At 27.2% G+C, this 27,414-nt stretch overlaps 1 protein-coding gene across 3 annotated transcripts in view; it reads right to left on the bottom strand.

Moving 5' to 3' along the window:
• LOC111677146 (serine-rich adhesin for platelets) overlaps positions 1-27,414 on the bottom strand; it is a 224,837-nt gene that overhangs the window by 106,193 nt on the left and 91,230 nt on the right. For 2 of the 3 annotated variants that reach the window (XM_046954749.1, XM_046954747.1), the window contains exon 1: positions 12,709-12,896. The exons of the other annotated variant lie outside the window; for it this stretch is intronic. The gene's annotated coding sequence lies outside the window, so the exon portion shown is untranslated. Of the gene's footprint in view, positions 1-12,708; positions 12,897-27,414 lie in introns of those variants that run through there. 3 annotated transcript variants of the gene reach the window in all.

Consider the following 27,414-nt stretch of genomic DNA (forward strand, 5'->3'; position numbering starts at 1 on the left):
TGACAATTAAAGTTACAATTTTACAAAATCATACTTGCAACATGTGGCATGTTAAATATTTTGGTTTAAAAATGCTTAGTTTTGTTATAGGCTATACAAATGTAACAAAAATTAAGTCAGTTTTAAACTTGCAACATGTTGCAAGTTGTTGTTTTTTTATTAAAATATAGCATTTTCTTATTAATTAAAGTAAAACTTCCTAGTTTTCTTTATTTTCATTATTTTTAAGCTGAAAATATACAATTTTTTGCATAATACATAATAATTTTGCTTTTCATTGAGTTATTTACAGATACTTTCGTAATATTATACACTATTATTATTCTAAATTAATTTCAATTAGCATTTGACGTCAGCAGATCATTAATTTTTTTTTTCTTTCTTTCTTTCATTCTTCCACTAAATGTTGTAGTGTAATAGTTAGTAAACACATTTCTATGACAATTTTTTCATCTTCTACAAATTTCTTTACTTTTTTCTTTATTATTAATATGCATAAATAAACATATTAAATGATCACAAATTTATAGGCACACTACTACATAGAGAAAATAAAAATTCTAAGTTTAGTTGAAAAAAAAACAATTAAATGAAAACATTGAAGATTGAAAAAAAGTTTAAATGAAATGACCAGAAAAAAAACTATGACAACAGAAAACAAAAAAAAAAGTAAAAACAGCACAATACAAATAGAAAACAATCAAAATCAATGAAATGGTCATGTATACTTTAATAATAATATTACTTCATAATAATTACATACACGCACACTTAAACAATGACACACATACATATATACATACATTTGTACATCAATAATTATTTAAAAGAAATTTTGTATAATATAGTTATTTTTCTCTCTTTCTCCGAACACGCTACCAATATGTCAACAATTTACTTCGTTTTTTTTTTTTTTTTTGCTTTTACAATGTTGTATTTTATAAAAATATTATTTGTAGAAAAAAAAAATACAGGCATCACAGAAAAAGAAGAAGAAGAAAAAAGGCGAGAAATGTCAGCGGAATTTTAATTGTACTTAATTACCCCTTAAAAGTATTAAATGAGTATAAGAGTGAACGAGTGTGTAAGTACTTCATACAAATGTTTTCATTATTTTTAATATTGCTGTTATTGTTGCTGGTGTTGTAGTTAATTGTTGATGAGGAGGTTAATAATAATGAGTGAAATGATAGATCATTATGAAGTAAATGTGTACATGCCTTTATAAGTTTTTTTTCTTTTTAACTGAAAAAAACGCAAGTTTTCAATTGTTTAATTACCCCAAAATAATAATAAAAATAACAACTAAACAACAATAACAAAAACACCATTATACCCTACACTCACACACACATACATATATACATATATATGTACAAAACGTAAATACACACAAATAATTAATTAATTCTGAACATTAAATGTTTTTAATTATTAAGCAAAAAGACATTTAAACTGAAAAAATATGTATAATTAACTAAACAACTGCAACAGCAACTAATGTCAGGCGGAGGTGTCTAAGTCGCACGTACATACTATTGCTTTGTCAACAACATGTTTTTTGAAAACATTTTCGTTTTTTGTTTTTTTTTCAAAATATTATTATAATCATGATAAAATTTTGATTAAAATTTTCATTTTTATAAATTAAATGAGTTTAAGTTAATTTCATTTTTTCTTTTCTTTTGGCCTGAAGAAAATTACAACAAGTGTGTGTGTGTGTGTGTAAAGTAAAAGTGCGTGTCGCTTTTGTTTTTACAGAATGATGTGGGTTGTTTGGTATGTGTTGATGGATTTTGTTTTGAAAATAACAAAAAAGTTTAAACATGCAATTATAATTAAAGCAAAAAAAAAAAAAAAAAAAAAAACAAATACATAAGATCTTGCATAATTTCTAAGGCAATACAAAAACATTTTGATGTGGCATACTTATTTTTTGTTTCTTAATTTATAAACAAATATTTAAAAATTGTTTTAAACTTGCCACATGTGGCAACTTGTAAATGTTCAAGTAATTTTAATAGATACCTACAGTTAGTTAAAAATTAAAGTTTTTTCTTGCAGTTTTAAGCAAAATATTGCTATGTGGCAAGATAAATTTTGGTTTAGTGTAGTTTTTATTAATTTAATAGCTTTTTTATTAAAATGTCTTGCAAATTTGCCAGTTTTTTTGCCAAAAATCATAACTTGCCACATGTGGCAAGTTGACAATTTCAACACAGAATCACTACAATTTGCTTGAAACTTTATTTTTATTCAAAAATTTCTTATTTTTTATATAAAATTCGCAATATTTTACTTGTGGCAAGTTAAAATTTCCATAAATTATTCAAATTTTTTGCAAATTTTGTATACTTTAGAAGACATTTACAATTTGTTTGAAAAACCATGCAAATTTGTTAGTTTTTAGCGAAAAAATCATAACTTGCAACATGTGGCAAGTTGACAATTTTAACACAAAATCACTAAAATTTACTTAAAACTTGATTTTTATTCAAAAGTTTCTTATTTTTTATAAAAAAATTCTTAAATTTTTACTTGTGACAAGTTGAAATTTTCACAAATTTGTAAAATTTTTTGCAAATTTTGTTATCTTTAGAAGATATTTACAACTTGTATGAAAATGTTGACATTTGTTAAACGTGCAACATGTGGCAAGTTTATAAATTTTAGCAAAATCAAACTGTTCGGTACAAAAGTGATACAGTGTACTTAAACATTATTTATACAATACACAATCGATGTTGTACGGTTGTATTGTTGTGTGTCGTAAAATTTTTGTTATTGTTTTGTTGTGCTTTAAAAAAAATATTTGAAATTTTTTTGACTTACAACACTACAACAATACGACATCGATTGTGAATTGAACAAATATGTATTTTTATATAAAATTTCCCTTAATAACACTTGTGGCAATTTTTTTTAAATTTTCTTAATTTTTCATGCAATGCTGCTATATTTTAAAGAAATTTGTAATTTTTGCTTAATTTTTTTTAATTTTTAAACTTGCCACATGTGGCATTATTAAGAATTTTTACCTAAATTTTCTATTTTTACCTGTAAAATCTATTACTTTTTCTTTGTTTACTTGATTAGAAACTATAATTTATATAAAATTTAAAGAAAATTGTATTAACAACTTGCAACATGTTCAAAGTGTTAAATTAAAAGGTTTCTATGCTTAAGAACGTTAAGAGAATCATTATTAATAAATAATTTCATATATTTTACAACTTGCAACATGTGGCAAGTTTGGAAATTTTAGCCAGTTTTATAGAAAAAAATCCTACTATAACACCTTAAAGAGATGCCTGCATAAAATGTAACAATTTACTAGTGTTTCAAGTTGAAATTTCAAAAAAATTTTGTTAGATTTGTTAATAGTTTTTAACAAGTTTAAAATATTAACAAATTTAAAGTTAATTAAAACTTTTTTATTTTAGTACAAAATGTGGCAAGTTCAAATTTTTGCATTATATGTAATAAAACAAAACTTTTAGAATTCTCATAGATTTTAAGGTTTAGAAGACATAATATGTATTAGTTAATATAGGTAAACTACATTTTTTTTAAACAAGTTTAATTGATTACTAAATATTTCAGCAATTAATGAATTTAATTAACAATTAAACAAAAATCATTAAATAGTTTTGTAAATTAGTTTAGAGCGCACCTATTAAACTATTTATTAGTAATAAATATTTAATAATGATTTCATGCTTACTAACAAAATAACTCTTAACTAGGTTTATATTAGTTTTATGTTAGTTAGTTATTTTAAAGCAACCCTGAACATTTAACATTTAATTATGAAAAAAAAAAACAAAACATTAACTAACAAAATATATTATTAGTAATTTTAAGTAATTAATTTAATAGTTAAGAAAATAAGTATTAAAGTATTAGTTCTTAATAATTTTTTTAAAAATTTAATGCTTATAAGCTAAGTAATATTAATTATATAAAAATTATTGCCACAATAAGGCAGCAATATATTACAAATACAAAAAAAAAATTTACTCAAATATTGGCATAGAAATATTTAAACACCCAAGAGAGAGATCATTCATATACAATACGCTCACACATGTACAACACATAACATTAGTTAAACTAAACGAGTAAACAAATGATCATCTAATCAAATAATCTCAGCAAAATATATAAAATGCTGTGCTGCAGTAATAACAATAGCGCTAAAAATAAAGCAACAAAAAAGTGTACAAGTTTTTTTTTTTGTGCATAGAAAATTTTACGCTAGAAAACATTTGTTGTATAGAGGCAGCAACATCAATGACAATAATAACAAACAATTGTCACACTTTTTTTTGGTTCGTGTAATATTAGCTGTACATTGTTGAGTTGCTATAGCAGAAAATTAAATACTTTAAGTTTTTTGTAGCATTTGTAACGAAATATAAAATATTTTACACAAAAAAGAAATCACAAATGTTTAAAAATTGTGTTTGGGGCAAGTAAAAACTTTCAAAATGTTCTATTTCTTAAATAGTTAAATGACTTTAACAAAAATTTCTAAATATTTCCAACAAAATCTGAAAAATTTTTAACTTGCAACATGTTGCAAGTTTCAAGAAATTATGTAAATAATAATTTTATGACCAATCTCATCACTTTTAACAATTCTAGGCAATTTTTATGTAATTTTAAGTCATGTTGCAAGTACAAACTCTCTAAAATATGCGTTTTTATATGTTTTTATAATTATTTTATAAATTTAACGTTAAATTAAGTGAAATTCAGAGATTTTTGTTATCTTGCCACATGTTGCAAGTATGCGAATTTCCTAATCTTGCAACATATATTAATATAGATATAATGTTGTATGTTTGAAATTAAGCATTTCTAAGTCATTAAGTCATGTTGCAAGTTCAAAAAAAAAAAAAAAAATGCCTTTTTAATAAAGATTTTACTAGTTTTGAAACAAAACATCATATTTATCACTTTTTTTGGTGCAACATTTTGAAATTTAGCAAAGATGTCCTATTCTTCTGATATTTACCGTTATGTAGTTAATATGATTCATTTTAAAAACACATTTTAACAAATGGTAAGCCCTGTTGCAAGTATGCCTTTTGTTTAACATTTAAAATTTTTCAAAAAAAAGTATTATAAATTTTTCGGAATTTTGCACTTTTGTTGTTTTTTTTTTTTAAATTATAATTATGAACATGAAATGGCTCAAATTTAGACAAATTTTAACGAGCTATAAGCCTTGTTGCAAGTACAATTTATTAAAAATTTTCAAATCTGGTAAGTTCTTTTTATGTTTAAAAAATAGTTACTTAAATAAGTGAAATTTCTGCAATTTTTTCAATCATGCCACATGTTGCAAGTTTTTAAAAAAGTTTATTTTTATAATATTTATTAATATTAGTTTAATATTATATGTTTCAATAAAATATTTCTGAGATTTGAGTCATGTTGCAAGTACAAAAACTTTCAAAAATTGCATTCATATTTAGATTTTAAAAATTATTATACAAAAATTCACATAATTTCAGGATATAAAGCTCTTTTTGAATGTGGCAAGTTTCTATAAATTAAGTTTTTTTTTGTAATATCAAGTCATGTTGCAAGTACAAAAATGTTCAAAATACTGCCTAATTATTCAAAATTTCACAAATTTTTAAAGAAAGGGCTCTATAACTAAATGAAATAACGCTTTATTGTAATGTTGCAGCATGTTGCAAGTTTGAAAAAAATAAATTTTTCTATGTTTTTCACTATAGGCGTAGTACTAGGTAACTTTAATACAATTTTTTATTAGTTTAAAACCTTGTTGCAAGTTGAAAATGTTTAAAAATCCTTTTTTTCTCAAGATTTATCGTTTTTGAATTTGTCATTATAAGTTAATGAAAATTTTGTAATATTTTTTTAAATAAAAAATTTATTTGTACGTAAGAAATGAATGCTATAATTTAAAAATCTAATGATAGTGTTTAAATTGCCACATGTTGCAAGTTTAGAAATATATTTTTAACTATTAAACAGAATTGCTTAAACATTTTTTTTGGGTAGCTGTATTTTGTGTTCAACTTTGACTTTACAAATCTTTTAATATAACATTTTTCCATTTCATTCCATATTATTATGATAATGACAATATGTTGATGAGGTGTAATAACAAGCCGTGATAATGTAACTATTTAAATAACAAAAAAAAAAGAATATGAAAAAATTTTAAATGAACATGATTTTTTTTCTTTTCAAAGCTAATTTTGTATTTTAATTTAAACCAATGGGGGAATATTTAAATAATTTTCATATGATAAAAATATACATATATGTATATCAGAGTCTAAATACTCACTATTACTGTATAGATAAAAACCCCTTCAGTTACTTGCAAACAAACACAAAAAAATAAAGTGTTAGATAAATTGTGGTTTAAATCTCAGGAGATAGACAAATAAACAACTGCAGCAGCGACAACAAACAAAAAAAATCTATTCAACTCTAATAATCTGCTAATCAATTGAAATTGTTTGATTGTGTGTGTGTGTGAACGATTTTAAATAGTGTTAAATTTTGCAGTAAAATTAATTTATAACAGCTGGATAAGAAATATAAATTAGATAAGAGTTTGATAAATGGGATTTTTTGCTTTTAGAATGAACTTTAAATGCGGCAAGTTAAAAGTTTGTTTTTAAGGCGAAATGCAAACAAAATGTTTTGTTTAACGCTAAAAGTTTTATTCAAATATCTATCCATGTTGATTAAATTTTTGTTCAAAAAGCTTCATCAATGTGATTGCAATTTTGAACAGGAAATATTCTTCAATATTGAACAAAGTTTTGTTAAAAAAACTTCATCAATATTGATACAAGTTTTATTAGAAAGACTTCATCATAATCGATGAAACTTTTTTATTAGACAATCTTCATCAATATTGAAGAAAGTTTTGTCAGAAAATCTTCATCTTTATTAATAAAACATTCTTCAAAAAGTCTTCACTTAAATTTATTAATATTGATTAAATATTTGTTAGAAAATTTTCATCAATATTCATTAAAGTTTTAATCAAGATTGATGAAAGTTTCATTCGAAAATCTTTATCAAGTTTTGATGGAAGATTTGTTAAATAATTTCCATCAAAATTGATTAAAGTTTCGTTACAACAACTTTATTCTGATTGATAAAACTATCATCAAAAAGTCTTCATAAATAATTTTCAATTTGAATAAACATTTGTTAAACAAATATCATCCATATTGAGTAAATTATTATTGAAGAAATATTATTATTTGAAAATTTGTCAGTATTAAGAAAAGTTTTGTTGGATAATCTCTCAAGTTTGAAGAAAGCTTTATTGGAAAATCTTCATCAATTTTGACGAAAGTTTGGTTAGATAATCTCCATCAAGATTGACGAAAGTTTCGTTACAAAACTTCAGTCACATTGTCCTTTATATTATTTCATTTTCTTCAAAAAGCCTTCACAAATATATTTCAACATTGATCAAGATTGATTAAAGTTTCGTTACAAAAAGTTCAGTCATATTGTCCTTTATATTGTTTCATCTTTCTTCAAAAAGCCTTGACAAATATTTTTCAATATTGATTAAACATTTGTTAGAAAATCATCATCAACTTTAATTAAACTTCTGTTTGAAGAAAGCTTACATAGATCTTCATCAATTTTGACACAAGTTTTGTTAGATACTCTTTAACAATATTAATAAACGTTTCATTACACAATTGTCCTTCATATTGATTAAACTTTCTTCAAAAATCCTTCACAAATATTATTCAATATTGATTAAACTTTTGTTAGAAAATCTTCATCGACATTAATTAAACATTTGTTACAAAATCATCATCATTAATATTAAAGAAAGATTCGTTAGAAAATCTTCTTTATTATTTATGAAAGAGTTGTTAAACAATGTAATCAATATTAATAAATGTTTCTTTAGAAAATCGTCTCTAGTTTTGATAAAAGATTCGTTACAAAATCTTCATCCATATTAAAAACAAATTCTTTAATTTTAATTAAAATTTTGTTACAAAATCTTCATTTTTGAGGAAATTTTTTGTTAAAAAACCGTTTTAATTATTAAAGTATTTTCTTAAAGAAAATCTTAAAAAAAATATTCCATTAGCTTGTTTGGTTTATAAATTAATATTAAAACTAACTGACCGGCTGCCAAAGACGGATCTCTTTGGTATTTTCCACTTTAACTAACGAACCTTAAAATATCCATAACATCTTTCGTGTGATTTTAAAAGTGTCTCAACTAACTCATTTAATGACACCTGTTTCATTTTTTGCTGAATAAATAAAAAATTATAATAATTTTATTCTAAAAGTCATATATTGTGAAGAAATAAAAAAAAAAATTCTACATGCATTTCAGCACAGTATTAATCTCGACATACAATTATTGTTTGTGTTAAGTTCAATGCTTTGTATGACTATTTAAGTTTAACTCTGAGCTACACAGTTTTTTTTAGGGTATACAAGGAAATTTCATCAAAATTGAGGTCTTTTAGAAAATCTTTTGAACTGAAGATAATTGTTGCACTTTTTTTTGAACAAAATAGGTCTAGTTCAATAGAACTACTATTTCAGCAGCTTTATTTTAAATAATACATTTATATCTTTATCCCATTATCGCTGTCTTCTAGTTCCTGTTGTAATCAAGTTATTTTATTCTCTCATTTAACTACTCAACTGTAGATTAGTAAACTCTTAGGTAACTAGAGGAACTTTATATAAACCTTTACTTTTATTATTTTATTTCTCTCATTTTCTCTCACATTGTGATCATTAAGAGTAGCGCTAGTTGAACACCCACTTAACCGGCTTAAATCAACTCTCAAAGTATTGCTTACTTATTACAACAAACTATGGCTATTCTCAATTTACCCCTGCAGCTATAATTTTTATTTTAATATAAAAAAACTATATAGTTTGTTGTAAATTTAATACAAAAAAAAAACAACACTAACAAACAGCTTGTTTAGAATTTTTGCAAAAAAAAAAAAAACGATCTTAACTTAATATACAATACAATTTAATATCACAACTAAATTAATTGCAAAAAGTTCAAAAGCATGTCATTGACGGTGTTGCTTATTTTATTTTTTCTATAATATTTTTTGTAATTATAATTTTTATATAAGATTTTCTGCTTTATATCTAATTTTGTTGTAATATTTTTTTTATATATTATCATTTAATTTATATTTATAAGTTGTATTAATTAGCTATAAGAAAAAAAATATTATTATGATTTTGTTTGCTTTTGGACAAGAATAATAATAATAAAAATAATGTTGAATAAAAAAAAAAACACAAATTTATGATGTCTCAAGTATCATTAATGTTTTATTGATTTGTTAAAAACATAAATTAAAAATGTATTACATGAGTTAGAGTTTTTTTTTTATTATTACAAAATTATGAAAAAGTTGTTTTGAATATTGATTAACCAACATCATACTGACAATCAAAGTTTTATTTAAACGTTTTTAAAATAACATATAATTTGTTTTATAAACCATTAATAAAATAAATTTAATTAGAAAAGACCTTAAGTTCTCAATTAAGGTCTTTTTGTTTAGTTCATACAAACTAAAATAAAATGTCCTTTAAATATTACAAATTTGAAACGCAGCCAAGTTATCTATTGCTTAGTGTATCTAACATAATAAAACTAAATTACCGACGGCATATCATTTCAAAGATTATTCTAGTTTTTAGTACAAACTAAATGCTTTTAACACTGAACTAAGCAACAGCTTGTTTAGTATCCTTAAAGATCACAGGAATTGTTCCTGTAACACGTTATATGAAATCAACTTCTCTTTTAAAGCTAAACTGGTCCCAAGAAAGTTTAATTTCATAGCGAACAGAATCTTCCGATAAAGAGTATCTTTGAAGTTTAACAATAGACTTTGAATACTTTAATATCATTCAATTGTCTTTTTTCGCCCTGAGAACAATAATTCAGCTGTCAAAAATGAAAATCTGCGAAAGTCATAGTTTATCGCGTATACCTGTCCACAAGCTGGTCCTAATTAAATCCAGAATAGCTATTATAGAAATAACCAACGGCCATAAAACTAATGGTTGAATATCTTGCCACAGTGATCCCACCACTACTTCGATACTTCGATAAAAATATAAATTGCCAAAAAAAAATCCAACTCCTCTAACCGACCAAAGTCATACAACTATAGTACTATATAGAACTATAGCACAGCATCCGGTTTCTCAAAGAAATTTCGCGATTTTGGTTCGAATCCCCGTCTTTTTCCTTTCTTTGGTTCTATTTTAACAACGAAAGGCTATTATAGGGTTCACCAACCGCTATAATCCTTATGGTTAAAGTGTCAAACTTTTTAGTGTCTTGCCACAGTGATCCCACCAGGACTTCGATATAAAAATATAAATTGCCAAAAGAATCAAACTCCGCTAACCGACCAAAGTCATACAACTATAGCACTATATAGAACTATGGCTCAGCATCCAGAGCCAAGTGGGTTTCTTAAAGTATTATCGCGATTTGGATACTAATCCCCATCACCACGGGATTCTCGAAGTGTCTTTCCCTCTAAAAAGAATGTTACAAATCCTACGGCCAATTAATTCCTGTGGTATTACACATAAACTCTGATCGTCGCTAGTTATAAAATATCACCAGTTTCAGCACCTAAAGGCATAACTGGTTTCCCAAAGTAATCTCAAGATTTTGACTCGAATACCCGTCACCAAGGGATTCTTGATGAGTCCTCTTCTTTAACCATAATGTTACAAATCCTACGGCTTATTGATTCTTGTGGTACTAGACAGGAACTCTGATCATCGCTAGTTTTAAAATATCAGCAATTTTAGCATTTAAAGGCTTAACCAGTTTTCCAAAGTAATATCGAGATTTCGACTCGAATTCTCACCTCCAAGAGATTCTCGAAGGGTCTTCTCCTCTAAACAGAATGTGAGAAATCAAACTGATTCCTGTTTCACTAGACAGGAACTCTGATAGTCGCTAGTTATAAAATATCACCAGTTTTAGCATCTAGAGCCGTAACGGCTTCCCAAAGTAATCTTGTGATTTGGATTTGAATCTCTGTATTTAGTGGATTCTCGAAGGGTCCTCTACTCTAACCAGAATGTGTGAAATCCATTGAACTAATGATTATTGTGGTACCAGACTAGTTGTAGCATTTAGAGGCATAACCACGGCTTCCCAAATCTCGTTTTTTGGTTCGAAACCACGCCACTACGGGATTCTCGAAGGCACCTCTTGTGCAAGGGATTTGATTTGAGAATAAGTTTATAGTTTCACATACATCCCCCAAAAACGTCTAATATTTCCTGCATTAAATTCTGTAGTTATGTTATTAATCGGATTCCTCGGATGATGCCAATAAATCTGGATATAATTTAACATAGGGATTTGATGTTTAATCTTTGATTGTGATGATTTCTACTGGTGTCAAAGTCTGTGTAACCAATGCCTAGGTTATTTATATACTTGCCTTTGATGTCACCATTAAAAATATAATTGAAACAAATGTAATTCCTCAGTTTTTATCCCCTATTTAGTACAATTCTTAAACATTTCAAACGAAAATAACCGATAAAAGGAACTTGTTCCAGTACTATTCTAAATAAAAAGTGAAACTAGTTCTAAGAGTGACATATTCGACAGAAAATCATTGATTTATGAATTGCTTTCAGATCATTTATCTAGAAGTCGTGTCGATAATAAAACCCTTTAACAAAATCAGCTTCGAAGGTGACAATTTCAAAGAGAAAGCATAGGATATTTATATTTCTGAATTTTTACTTTCTCACCAATAAAAGAATTCTACTCAACGTCTAAACGTTAGTTTCTTTGGATGAGGACAAGTTTTGTAAGCGAATTCGGTAAGTGCTTAGTTTGAAAGGAAGACGTTAATACATCAAATCCGAAGAAATACCCTTAGCACTCTATCGGGTGTCGGAACGCACACCTTGACCAAGTGTCCTCGGGTAATCACTAACCTACCCGAGGACACTTAAGAGAGCGAGGTAAGTACTTGCTTATGACAAAATAGAAATTAAGTACAGGTTGCAGAACTAATAAATTTGTATGGTTAATATTCGTTTGAGAGTTTTATTCATTGATTTAGGAACTGCTTCTAGATCCTATCATAGAATGACTGTGGGTATTATAATCCTTTCACAAGAGCAGTTCCGAAAGTGACAATGTAATAGAGATATTATTGTTCTTAATAACAAAAGTAGAGAATATAATCTGTAGTTGTACAACTAGTTGCAAAACTTTTATTTTTTTCTCGTTAGAGAGTTCTATTCATTGTGAATACAAGTTCCAAGTTATTTATATAAAATAAGTGCTTGTAAAAGTAACATAGACTATTTTGCAGCTAAAGCAACGATTAGAAATATTCATTCCAGATATTTTTTGATAAACCTTAAAATCTAAAACTAATTATGTTTTTCTTGTAAAACTTCCCGGTTTTTATTAAAAATATTTTGTTAATTTATTTATTTATTTATTACACTTTTAACTAGCATTAAACAAATTTATGAAATTAATTAATTAATTGTAAGTAAAAAACTTTTTACACTCTTTAACTGTTGTTGGCATTAATATTAACAAAATTAATTAATTATATTTTTTTTACAAAAAAATCTAATAAATAATTAACTAAAAATTTATATAATTAACATATTTACCATTAATTAATTAACAATGTTGTCTTGTCAATTTAAAACAGAGATTAAGGTTGTGTATATATCATTAAGTAATTTGTTTTAAATTTTTTTTTAAATTTCTCAATTTTTTTTTAATTTTGTGGCAATTAATTATTAATTAAAGAAAAATTTAATTTTATATTTTAACACTTGATAACACTATTTGAAATTATCTTTTTATGGGGGGGGAAAGATTTTCTATATTTTTCACTGTTATTTTTTTGCTTTTTAACATTAATGTTGTTGTTTTTCTTATATATTTTATTATGTATTTGTATGTGTGTGTATGTGTATTAAAGTTTAGTTTTTACATTGGTAGTTATAAATTTGCGAAAAAATACACGCGCATCATTACTGCAATTTGATTGGTTGTTTTTAGTTTGTTTTTTTTTGTTATGATATATTTTATATTATTATTGTTGTTGTTTTTATGTTTTAGTTGTATATAGTTAAGTTTGTAGATAATTGTTTTAATTTTAATTGGGGGAACAATAAATTAAGAAAATTAAAAATTTTAATCAAATTTTTTTTTTAATTTGTTAAAAAAAATATTTTAATTTTTTTTTCTTTTTTTTTTTGAAAATAAATTATTTATTTTTATTTTTTATTTACTTCTGTTTTAATATTTTTAAATAAAACATACATATAAAAATACTATTAAATATTTTGTTAAAAATTTGCTTAAAAATTGTTTTTAAGTTTGTTTTTATTATTTTTATATTTTTTTAAATTAAAGTTTTTTTTGTTTATTTTTTTACTTTAAAAAAAATTTATTTTTATAAGTTTTTCTTTTTAACACTTTTCTTTAAATAAAAATAATGTTAGATTTATTATTTTAATTTATTATTTTTAATTCATTATTTTAATTCATATTTAGTTTTATTATTTATTAATTATAAATAAAATTAAACAAACGTATTAGTAACGTATAAACGTCTCGTATATTGTAGTTAAGTTACGTACTGACAAAACGTTGTCCACAGACTGAATGAATGTGAAAAACCAAACAACATTAACAGCCAGAGACTCACACATACACACACACACACTCACAGGCACACTATACCACATAATACAACGCACACACTAGCACGCTGCTCTCTAACTGGGACCCCCAAAATGCAAAATATGCAAAACTACAACAACAATAACAGCAACATACTCATACTCCCAGTTATTTACAACAAATATAACAACATCATCAACATCATTATCATCAGTACTCATTTAAAAAGCTCATAATCATTGTTCATTATGATGTTTATTGTTCTCGGTTTTAATAACATGAAAACTAAATAAAAAAAAAAACAAGAGAAATGTATATTAACAACAACAAATATTCCTGTTTAAACACAAATTCTCCTTTCCTTAATGCTCTCATCATCACAACATTAGCTCTCCTCTTTATATGCCACAACATCATTAGTAATAATTTAAAATAACAACAACAAAAACGCTCCAATTAATTTTATAAGTTTATATACTTATAAATGTTATTGTTGCTGTTGTTGCTGTTGTTGCTTTTGCCCTAAGCTCCCCTCTTATAAATGCATTATTTAATTATAATTGCTTTAGTATTGGTAGTAAATGGTGGTGGTTTGAGTCTTTACTTAAAGGCCAGAAAGAGCCAATACAGTCAAAAAATGAGAGGGATATATCAGCAAAAAACAAAGAGCTTGTAAACAAAACAACAAAACACCAGCAGTTAATGTTTAAGCATGCTTATAATTAATAACAATAACAACAACAACATCAGCAGCAGCAATAACTTAATGACGTCATTAATGTTATTTTATTAAATTTCCACAAAAGAGCTTTAGCCTAGCATTAACTCTTACTCTCTGTCTCTCTCTGCTAAACCTTCATAAGAGAGCTTAACGAATATTATTCCTATTAAAACATACTCCCCCTTTTTCTCTTTGTGTTACGAATGCGCAAGCTCAACAAAACAACAAAAAACAAAGGAAATTAAATTGTTGTGTTAGCTCTTCGTTAAACAGTTTGGCGCGCATTTGAAAAGCAGTAAAAACAAAAGGAAATAAAATAAATTTTTAATCAGACATGGGGAGTTGAAGTTTTTTTCAATGGAATTAACTTATCATAAATTACAGTCCACAGATCTAGAGATCAGGCTATAGGATAGTCTATAGACCAGGCTATGGTTTATTCTATAATTCGTCTCTGGTCTATAGACTTATTTATATACTTAACTAGTCTAGTCTATAGTCTAGTCTATAGTCTAGTCTATAGTCTAGTCTATAGTCTAGTCTATAGTCTAGTCTATAGTCTAGTCTATAGTCTAGTCTATAGTCTAGTCTATAGTCTAGTCTATAGTCTAGTCTATAGTCTAGTCTATAGTCTAGTCTATAGTCTAGTCTATAGTCTAGTCTATAGTCTAGTCTATAGTCTAATCTATAGTCTAGTCTATAGTCTAGTCTATAGTATAGTTTATAGTCTAGTCTATAGTCTAGTCTATAGTCTATTCTATAGTCTAGTCTATAGTCTAGTCTATAGTCTATTCTATAGTCTAGTCTATGGTCTATAGTCTAGTCTATAGTCTAGTTTATAGTCTAGTTTACAGTCCAGTTTATAGTATAGTCTATAATCTAGTTAATTAAGACTAAAGATCAAGAACAAGCTTATGTTAAGATCAAGCTTTAGTCTAAACTATAGTACAATTCATTAGCTTTAACATCTATATAGTACTGACTTGTCCATCCCTGTTTAATATATAAAAATTAAAAATACCCAACATTATTTAAATTTTATCACTAGCTGGGATAGGGGGTGTTGACAATTGTTAGAGGACATACAACAATTAATACTTACACCCTCCTCCCCCCTCCCTTTCTCCTTACCAGAGTAGCAAATAAACCACACTGTAGAAAATTTAGCAATGGAGGTGGCTAAGGTATAAAGTAGAGCTCTTGTCTCTTCAGTTAACGTTAGTGTTAGTTTGTTTATATAACATTGCGTGACTTTTGATCAATTATTGTTGTTCAGCATTTTACGTTTTGTTGTTATAGTTTTAGTTGTAATTATTATTTTTGTATTTCTAATTGTTGTTTTTTTTTTGTATTTCTCTGCATAAACTAAACTATTGATGTTGTTTTTTTATATTTCTCTTTCTACTTGCCATTATAATTAAAATAAATTTAATTGAATCTTTGTATGTTTGGTTTTATAATCTAAATTTTATGTATATTTGCAATAGAACACACAAAAAAAAAAAACAACAACTTACTAAATATTTATAGATTTTCATTAAGGCAAAAAAAAAACAACATTATTTAATTTAAATAAAACATAAAGTAAGCTTTTTTTAAAACAGGAAAAACGATTTATGTTCTTAAATACATAAACCATTATTGTATGTGTATTATCATAATTATAATCTAACTAAGTATGTTGCATTAAGATTTGGAAAATGAAAAAAAAATAACAATCTCATTCATTAATTACACATAAAAAAGTTTTAACTAACAAAACATGTTGCAAGCAAAACAACATTAACAATTTACAGCAATTATAGTTAGAATAATTATCATAATGTTTTAGAGAAGTTGTAATTAAGAAAAATGTTGCAACTTGAAACTTTTGCAATTTTCTTATAATAAATAGCAGTTAAGTTGTTTACATAGTTAACAACACTTAATAAATTAATAGAAAATATAGCATTTGGCCTATAGATCGATATATAGTCCAGACTATAAACTGATCTTTAGTCTGGACAATAGACTGATCTATAGTCTGGACTATAGACTGATCTGAACTGATATATAGTCTAGACTATAAACTTATCTATAGTCTGGACTATCTATATTCTGGACTATATTCTTATCTATACACCGATCTATAGTCTGGACTATAGACAGATCTATAGTCTGGACTATAGACAGATCTATAGTCTGGACTATAGACAGATCTATAGTCTGGACTATAGACAGATCTATAAACTGGACTATAGACAGATTTATAGTCTGGACTATAGAGAGATCTATAGTCTGGACTATAGACAGATCTATAGTCTGGACTATAGACAGATCTATAGTCTGGACTATAGACAGATCTATAGTCTGGACTATAGACAGATCTATAGTCTGGACTATAGAAAGATCTATAGTCTGGACTATAGACAGATCTATAGTCTGGACTATAGACAGATCTATAGTCTGGACTATAGACAGATCTATAGTCTGGACTATAGACAGATCTATAGTCTGGACTATAGACAGATCTATAGTCTGGACTATAGACAGATCTATAGTCTGGACTATAGACAGATCTATAGTCTGGACTATAGACAGATCTATAGTCTGGACTATAGACAGATCTATAGTCTGGACTATAGACAGATCTATAGTCTGGACTATAGACAGATCTATAGTCTGGACTATAGACAGATCTATAGTCTGGACTATAGACAGATCTATAGTCTGGACTATAGACAGATCTATAGTCTGGACTATAGACAGATCTATAGTCTGGACTATAGACAGATCTATAGTCTGGACTATAGACAGATCTATAGTCTGGACTATAGACAGATCTATAGTCTGGACTATAGACAGATCTATAGTCTGGACTATAGACAGATCTATAGTCTGGACTATAGACAGATCTATAGTCTGGACTATAGACAGATCTATAGTCTGGACTATAGACAGATCTATAGTCTGGACTATAGACAGATCTATAGTCTGGACTATAGACAGATCTATAGACTGATCTATAGTCTGGACTATAGACTGATCTATAGTCTGGACTATATACTGATCTATAGTCTGGACTATAGACAGATCTATAGTATGGACTGTAGACAGATCTATAGTCTGGACTATAAACAGATCTATAGTCTGGACTATAGACAGATCTATAGCCTCAACTATAGACAGATCTATAGTCTCAACTATAGACAGATCTGTAGTCTCAACTATAGACAGATCTATAGTCTGGACTATAGACAGATCTATAGTTTGGACTATAGACAGATCTATAGTTTCAACTATAGACAGATCTATAGTCTCGACTATAGACAGATCTAAAGTCTCGACTATAGACAGATCTATATTCTGGACTATTGACTGATCTATAGTCTGGACCATAGACTGATCTATATTCTGGACTATAGACTGATCTATAGTCTGGACTATAGACTGATCTATAGTCTGGACGATAGACTGATCTATAGTCTGGACAATAGACTGATCTATAGTCTAGACTATAGACTGATCTATAGTTTGGACTATAGCCTGGATTATAGACTAATCTTTTGTCTTGACTATAGATTGATCTATATTCTGGACTATAGATGGATCTATTGTCTGTACTATAGACTGATCTATAGTCTGGAATATAGACTGATTTTTAGTATAGATTTTAAATTGAATCTGAACTATAACGTGATCTTTAACCTGGGCTTTAGGGTGATTTATGAAGTGGTCTTTAGTCTCGCCTAAAGAGTGACGATTAGTGTTGAGCATAGACAGATTTATAGTAATAACTATAAAGTTATCTATAATAAACACTATATTGTATTTTATAATATAATCCTGTGAAGATTATAGAAAAAACGTGTTTATAGTTTATGTCTTAGTCTTTTTTAATTGTCAATAGTCCAGACTTTAGAGTTATCTATGGCAAAGAATATAGTCTGAATTACAGTCAAGATCAATTAGATTTTGTACAAATTCCCTGCCCTAATATAATTTAAAATTTTGTATTTATTTTGCTGCTAAATGTAATATGTATAATAATTATATTATTCTAAAAGTTATTAACTTTTAATTTTGTACATTCAAGCTACAATTTCCATAACACATATTTTACATTAAATCTCAAGACATAATTTGGAAAACAAAAACCAAAAGCCATCATCTTCTCTTTAACCTTCTGGCCACAAAATTTTTGCTTTATCTGAAAAATTACTTAGCAACATACAATGTTCCTTTTTTTTCGTTGTTTTTTTTTTTTGCTTTTTTCTGGAGCAAAATATTTCGTTTTTTTTCTAAATTTAAAGTGTGTTTATATGGCCTGCAATAACTTAAAATTATAATTGTGTATCTTGCTCTCTCTGTCTCTCTCAGTTTGGCTGTACAAAATTAAAGTAAGAAATTATGCATGCAACAGCGTCTGTGGTCGTCAGCATCAGAATCAGCTTGAGCCACAGCATCATCATCATCAACAACAACAACGGTAATAGCAACAACATTAAAACCTTAACTAAAGCATTAGTTAAACCGTATCAACTAAACTGAGAATTGTACTAGAAGTCAATAGAGTAAAATATGCAGAACTAGAAACAATAATAAAAAAACAACAGCAACTAGATGAGGCAAAAGAAATAGAAGAAGATTGCTTGCAACAAAAATAATACAAAAAAAGTTTAAATATCGAAGTGGACTTGAGTGTTGCACTAATTCACATTTGATGTTCAATGTTTGTTACTTTGGTCAATGAGGTTATCCTCACAAGTAATAGTCTTTATGCAACAAACAATATACTACCACCACTCACAAACACACTACCCTCCTCATCCTGCCCCACGTTAAGATACAAATACTATATGCCGCACTTAACACTTGTATTTCCAGAAAAATATTCAGACTACATTTATACATATTTTCCTTTGTTGCAACAGTGGGGGAGTCACAGTCCATAGTCAGTCGCTGAACGAGTGAGTGAATGACTGAGTGATATACTCTTAATGTTGCATATTTTGTTTTAGTCGTAGAATATTTAGTTAGTTGTTAATCTATTTCGGTTTATTTATTTCTTTCTTTATTTCTTTTTTTTCAAATTTAACTAAGAAAGTTTATTAGCAACTAGCAAATTCTATTGAATTTATAATGAACTAGTTTTTTTTTTCTTTTTTGTTAAAAATTTTTAGTTGCTTTCTTACTGTTTTTGGTAGCTAAAAAGGTATTTATGTAGCATGTTGTGTTTTCTTGAGTAAGAGTTAATGTTTATGACTATTTTTGGTTATATGGAAGAAAGTATTTATTTACTTTAGTTATTGGGGAAAAATAGATAATATTTGTTTTTTTCCTCCAAGAAATTTGGGTTAGTTTTTCTTATTTTGGTGTTTACTGAAAAAGTCAGAGGCAAAGTGGTAAATTGTAAATGAAAATTTTAATTGAACTTTATGTTAGAAAAAATTAATTAAGCAGAGTGGCATTTAACATGAGAGAAATTAGTTGTCAATGTATTTAAGCACTTTGGAAACATGTACATATGTTGCTTACAGTGTTGCCAGAAGATTCGGAAAAAGCTGTAACTTTAAAACGTAAAGGTCCTTTTTCTGGCTAAACTAGAGGAGCTAGGGCCCAAAGGTTGAAAACTCTGATCACTTTTATTTCATACCAAAATACGATTTTCTGAGTGAAAACATAAAAGTCCATTTTCTGGCTAAACTAGAGGAGCTAGGGCCAAAACAATGAAAATCTGTGATCACTTTTATTTCCTATCAAAATACGATTTTTTAAGTGAAAACATAAAAGTCCATTTTCTGGCTAAACTAGAGGAGCTAGGGCCAAAACAATGAAAATCTATGATCACTTTTATTTCTTATCAAAATACGATTTTTTGAGTGAAAACATAAAAGTCCATTTTCTGGCTAAACTAGAGGAGCTAGGGCCAAAACAATGAAAATCTGTGATCACCTTTATTTCATACCAAAATACGATTTTTTGAGTGAAAACATAAAAGTCCATTTTCTGGCTAAACTAGAGGAGCTAGGGCCAAAACAATGAAAATCTGTGATCACCTTTATTTCATACCAAAATACGATTTTTTGAGTGAAAACATAAAAGCCCATTTTCTGGCTAAACTAGAGGAGCTAGGGCCAAAACAATGAAAATCTGTGATCACTTTTATTTCCTATCAAAATACGATTTTTCGAGTGAAAACATAAAAGTCCATTTTCTGGCTAAACTAGAGGAGCTAGGGCAAAAACAATGAAGATCTGAGATCACCTATATTTTCTATCAATATACAATTTTTTGAGTGAAAACATAAAAGTCCATTTTCTGGCTAAACTAGAGGAGCTAGGGCCAAAACAATGAAAATCTGTGATCACCTTTATTTCATACCAAAGTACGATTTTTTGAGTCAAAACATAAAAGTCCATTTTCTGGCTAAACTAGAGGAGCTAGGGCCAAAACAATAAAAATCTGTGATCACCTTTATTTCATATCAAAATACGATTTTTTGTGTGAAAACATAAAAGTCCATTTTCTGGCTAAACTAGAGGAGCTAGGGCCGAAACAATGAAAATCTGTGATCACCTTTATTTCATACCAAAATACGATTTTTGAGTCAAAACGTAAAAGTCCATTTTCTGGCTAAACTAGAGGAGCTAGGGCTTAAAGAAAGAAAATCTGTGATCACCTTTATTTCCTATCAAAATACGATTTTTTGAGTGAAAACATAAAAGTCTATTTTCTGGCTAAACTAGAAGAGCTTGATCGCTTTTATTTGTATTGTTTTATACTGCATTTTAAACAAATATTTACTTTTTTAATTATTTAAAAAAAAACGTTAATTTTCTTCTAATTAATACTAAAAACCAGAATAAACAACTTGTTGTACACATTAAGATTTAAATCAAGTCAAAGGAAATCTATCAATGTTAACAGTAGCCGACAATAATCATCATAATTTTACATCAAACTCTAAACAAATTTATTTTTGATTTCAAAGAATTTGATTTCAAAGAAATTAGAAGAAGCTCAATATTAATTTGCTCTGCATAACAACTTTTAATAATTGAAACTGGATTTTAACTATATGCAGTAGGCTAACAACGTAAAGCCATAATTTTAAAATTCTGACATTAAAACTAGACTATTAGTTAGACGTTGTAGCTAACTACTAAAGCAATAGCAGCACATGGAACAACAACTAGGAGTTGCTGTAAATATGTGTAGTAATGATATTTTCAATAAGGAAATTTAACTGCAGCAAACAACAAAACTTAAAACTAATTGTCTTGCGAATAATTTTGTATGATGAGGCTATAATGTAAAAAAATGAGTAACCAACATGATTTCATATGGTTGTCTTTGAATAATGGTTAAAGTAATGTTGGTGTATGTGTTTTGTATATTGCCTCTACTTTGTGCTTTAACACATGTTATTATTGCAACATAATGACATGAAAGCTATTTTGTTAGATGTTTAAAAACAATTTTTTTTGTAGCAAATTTTAGTTATATTTACCAAACACTATTACTAATACTAAAGCAAATGAATTTATAGATCTACTATCTAAACTGAGGTAGTGTGGCATCTACTGCCACTTTTTTTCTTCCGAAAATGACCACAAGAAAACTTTGTTTTACACAAAATTACTTATAAACATTCAAATAGTTATAGTTGAAGCCAGCAGACAGCAGCAGCGTGTGTGTTCTAAATACTAAAGAGAGAAAAAAAAAACGAAAAAAAACAACCAAATGTATAGAAAAGTAATGATTAAAAAGTCTACAATTGTATACTTAGCTTTAGATTTCTTTCTATTGCATTCTAACTAATATTTAATATAAAACTATACAAATACAACAACAACAACAATCACAACAACGAAAAAAAGGGGACTAAACTTACAGAACAAATAAAAATCGAAATATTGCTGCAATACAGCAACAACGTTGTTATTACTAAAACAACAACAAAAAATTTAGTGCAATTGCTTTAGACATTATACAAGGCTACTACTATCTCAACTTACAACCAACTCTCTACTGGCTGTTTGTCTATAAATATTTTGTTGTTTGCATTAAATGTTGTATGTGTTGCATGCTGTTTTACTGTGTGACTAAAACCAAGTCTATAGCATTATAAGTAAATAGATGATGGCGCGTTGTTAAGGCAAAGCAGATCAAGCCTATTTTTTCATTGCTGAAGCCTGGAGGGCGCGTGCTGAATTTAATCAGTTTCAGTTTATGTTGCATGTTGCGTACAATGACACTCTAGCTTCACTATGTTTAATTCTTTTTCTTTTTTGCCAGAAGTGTGTGTGTGTTAGTGTTTGTTTGTAGTAAAAATTAAACTAAAAAGAAATTAGAACAAAATTATGTCTTGTTTTATTGGCAAAAATATAGTTAGATGTGCTTAAGATTGACTTTAAGTTTAAGCTGTCAATAGCTTAAGGTTAGATGACAAAATATTACATTTAACGGTTTTAATTTTCCTTTGCAATACGGCTTGCAACAACACTAGATAGTTTATAGTTATAATAAAGTTGAAGTGGAATATTTTAATAAGATTTACTGCAATTAGCTTAATGCAAAGTAAAAAAAAAACTAGACAAACAACTCGTTAAATATAAAAGAATAAAGGATGATTACTTTATATTTAAAGCAACATGTTGCCAGCAATAATATTTGTAAAATTTTAAGTTTAATTTTTCTCTTATAATATGTTATTTTTAATAAATTTTGCCAGGAAACATGATGCAAAACATATATCTTGTTTAGTGAATTGAAAGAACTATTTCTAGCAACATGTTGAACAACATTTAAAAGCAGATAAATATTTCTGCCCATCTATATTGTCCAGCATATTTTCAACTAGACTATAGACTAGAATATAGACTATAGACGAGACTATAGACAGAACTAAAGCCTAGACTATAGCTCAGACTATAGACTAGAATATAGACTAGACTATAGCCTAGACTATAGCCTAGATTATAGACTAGACTATAGACTAGACTATAGTCTTGTCTATAGTCTTGTCTATGGTATGTCTATGGTCTGTCTATAGTCTTGTCTAAAGTCTTGTCTATAGTCTATATTCTAGACTAGACTATAAACTAGACTATAAACTAGACTATAGACTAGACTATAGGCAAGACTATAGACTAGACTACAAACTAGACTATAAACTAAACTATAGACTAGACTATAGACTAGACTATATTGTTTCTCATCTATTTTATACATAATTTCTCAAGATATTTAAATATTCAAACTATTTAATTCCAACAATTTTCCTCAGAACTGCAATACATATTTTCTTCATTATTATCTTTGCCATATTTTTATTAGCAATATGTTGTTAATTTTAAAATATTTTTTTATATCTTAACTTAGCTACACTTAACAGCCATCAAGTTCTGATATCAATTTTCACCTCTGCAATTATTTGAACATTACTAATTTGATTGATTTGATGTCTTGGGTTTTTTATTATCTTTCTTTTTTTCTTTTCGCTGTGAACCAAAAACCAGTCATATTAATCTTATTTAATTAAAGCGCAAAAGCATCAACAACAGCAGCAGCACTAACAACAAGAAAACAAGAGCATAAGAAAATCAATTTCAAATTTAACACAAAAACAAAACACCATTTACACACAAACATGTTTATAAACATATCGAAATAGTTGCAAAGTATTAGCTGCTCATCAGGAGAACAACTTAACAGTTATATGGAAATAAATGTAAAGCCAACAGAAAACAGGCAAACAACAAGGAAAACAAAAACAAGATATATGCAACAACAACAATAACAACTTTAGCCATAAACAAAATTTAAAACTAAAACTCATTTGTAGCAAGATGAGCTGAGAGACGCCTTGAAGATTTACGAGTAGCATTATACACATACTAAGTACGTACTGCAAGTGGAGCTAAAAGTTGCAACATATATACATATGTACATACACAAGTAGAGGTGCACAGTCACATAAAATACAACAACAATAATAATAATAATACTGTTTTGTCGTAAATGAAATGAAAAAGGAAATATGGTCGTTCGTTGTTCTGTATAATGTTGTTGTGGTTGTTGTAAAACAAAATTAAATGTTCATTCGCAATGGTATGGTAATGATAATGATAATTGCTAATGACCAAAAACGTAATGAAGCAAAAATGAGCGCCAATGTAGGCGCTATAAAGGACTTTAGAATAGCATAGACTTTAGACTAGCAAAATATCCCCTCTGCTGCCGTGTACATGGAGGCTGTGAAGCTAAAGTTTGTCGTCATATGAACATTTTAGATAATTTGTACACAAACACGACATAACAATTTAAAGAAATGTATGGTAAGCAAAAGAAAAAAAGACGACCAACAAACAAAACGTTAAAGAGTATATACCATTTAAAAATCTACCTTTAGCAACATTGAAAAGTTGCAGGTATGTATGTATATTTATGCCATATGATTTTATATAAATATGTAAGTTTGTAGGTACAGATAAGTATGTGTATGCATAAGATATGATGATATTATGAATATAGGTATGATTATAAGCAAGTAGATAAACAAGCTGCAACAAGAAAAAAATGTATATATACAAATGAATAAGTATGCTAGGAAATTGAATGGAACTAAAGTGTCAGAAATTAAAGTGAAAACGAATTGAAAGGAGACTTTAAAGAATTTAAAGTCTAATGTGAATTATAAATTATAGTTAGAAGTTGTGGAAAATAACTTTTGTTAAAGAATTTAAGCTTAGCAACATTTTTGTGGCAAATTTTTTGATAATAATTCGTTTAGCAACATTTTAATAACAAAAAGTTTTTGTCACAAATATTTTTATTGAATACAATTACTTAGCAACATGTTAAAATTGTTATTTGTTTTATTTTTTAGTATTAATCAACATGTTGATAGCATTATATTATTGTAATTAATGTTTCGTTTTGAATATATATGTGTGCTAACAAGTTTATGATTTCTTTTCAGAATGGCAACATGTTATCAATATAATATAAAGCTTAGCAACATGTTGACAAGTAATTTCTGGGTATATTTTAATATAACAAGCAGCTTTCTAATTTTAATGATTTTTTTAAATTTTGTTAATTATTTCAAAACATTCTTTCTCTTAGCAACATGTTGCCAGTTTTGTAAAATGTTTCTAGGTCATTTATTGAATCAAAAAAGTCATTTATCTACACTTTAATACATTGTTTAAACCCTTACAATATTAGCTTTTATTCCTCTGCTGCAAAATTTTTAAAAATCTTTCTTAATTATTACATACAAACGTCCGTCCTTCCTAAACATTTTAAAAAAGAAATTTCTTATATTTTCATTACAGCAAATTTTTAAAGCCGATTTTCTTGCAGTATTCCACAAAGTATTAAATTATAACTATATTGGTAAATACAAATAAATATATACTTTTATCTAATGTTTATTTGAATTCAATTGCTTTATCGCATTTAGCTTAATTTCGTCCGTCCTTCCGTCTTTACGTTTACAAAACAAAATTTCAGAAAACTTTTTTTTTATATATCTCGCTAGAAAACCTTAAATTCAACTTTCCAAACACAAATTCATCTAACACAGCCTTAATAAACTAAACACGACACCTCTTCTAGGTAGTTCTTTAAGAAAAGAAGCTAAGCTAAAAACTAAACACATTTGTTTTTTCTACTTTTCTCTTTTTTTTTTTGCAGTATGCCAAGAAGTTGCCAACAACCAACTCAAAATACAAAAACTTAAAGCTCATTAATATAAATCGTTATTATGAGCAGAAATATCGTTCATACAATAAGGAATCATATTAATGCATGTAAAATGCAGCAAATTTTCCTCTTTAGACTATTAAGATCCTAGTTCTACTTAAATAAACGAGTTCACATATACAATAAAAACAGCAACAACAACAAAAATATTAAACATAGGCCCATGTTGTCGAGTCTCTAGTAAGTTTACCTAAAGTTTTGTAAAGATATTAAATGTTGCACGTTAGTTTGTCTGTTTATATGTTTAAGAAAGAAAAAAAAAGCAAATGCAAAGTAATAATAATTATTGATGATGTGGTTGTTGTCGTTATTGTTGCTGCATTTTGTTGATATAGTATAGTTGCTGTCATTGTTGTTGTTCTAGTTGTTGTTGCTGTTGTGGCTGTTGTTTGCTGTTATAACTACAACAGTTGCATATGTACATTTTTGTTCATTTGTAGTCAAATTAATGATTATGAGTTAAATTGTAAAGCATGAGGTGTGAGTTAAACATACACTTAACTCTCTACAGTAATATGAACAAAAAAAAAAACGAACGTGTATTTCTTAAGAAACTTTTAAAGTTTAGCAACATTATAAAGAGAAGCTGCTTACTTTGCTGCTAAATAAAGTATAGACAAAGGAGGTAGAGGGCTGGTTTATAAATTTTATAACAGAGGAGGCCCGTTTGAATATATTCCTTGTTATAGTTTAAAGATTTGTTAATTTCTGTTTCTTTTTTTCTTTTCCTTCTTCTCATTTATGAATATCTTATATGGTAGAGACTACAAGTACTAATGTTGTGTATGTTCAAAAGTTGTAAATGTTTAGCATTGATTGTCATTTCTGTTTTGCTGCAGCAAATGAAAAAAAATTAAGCGGCATTGCTTGTAAATGAGTTTTATGTTTTTTGTAGAGATTTTTCTGTTACTGAAGTTTTTTCTTAATAATGATTTACGAAAAATAATTGTACGACAAGTTTATGTATAAATTTATGATTTTTAATTAATAATAACATTAATTTATAATGGTTTCTTTGAGAAATCAGTTTGTAACTAAAATCGTGGTGAATGGAAACTAGGTTGATAATAAAATGTGATATCAGCAACATGTATATTCATGTTCAGTTCTAGTTCAGTTCTAGTTCAGTTCTAGTTCAGTTCTAGTTCTAGTTCAGTTCTAGTTCAGTTCTAGTTCAGTTCTAGTTCAGTTCTAGTTCAGTTCTAGT

This window comes from Lucilia cuprina, chromosome 6 (assembly GCF_022045245.1).
Source record: "Lucilia cuprina isolate Lc7/37 chromosome 6, ASM2204524v1, whole genome shotgun sequence".
NCBI classification, from domain to species: Eukaryota; Metazoa; Arthropoda; class Insecta; order Diptera; family Calliphoridae; genus Lucilia; species Lucilia cuprina.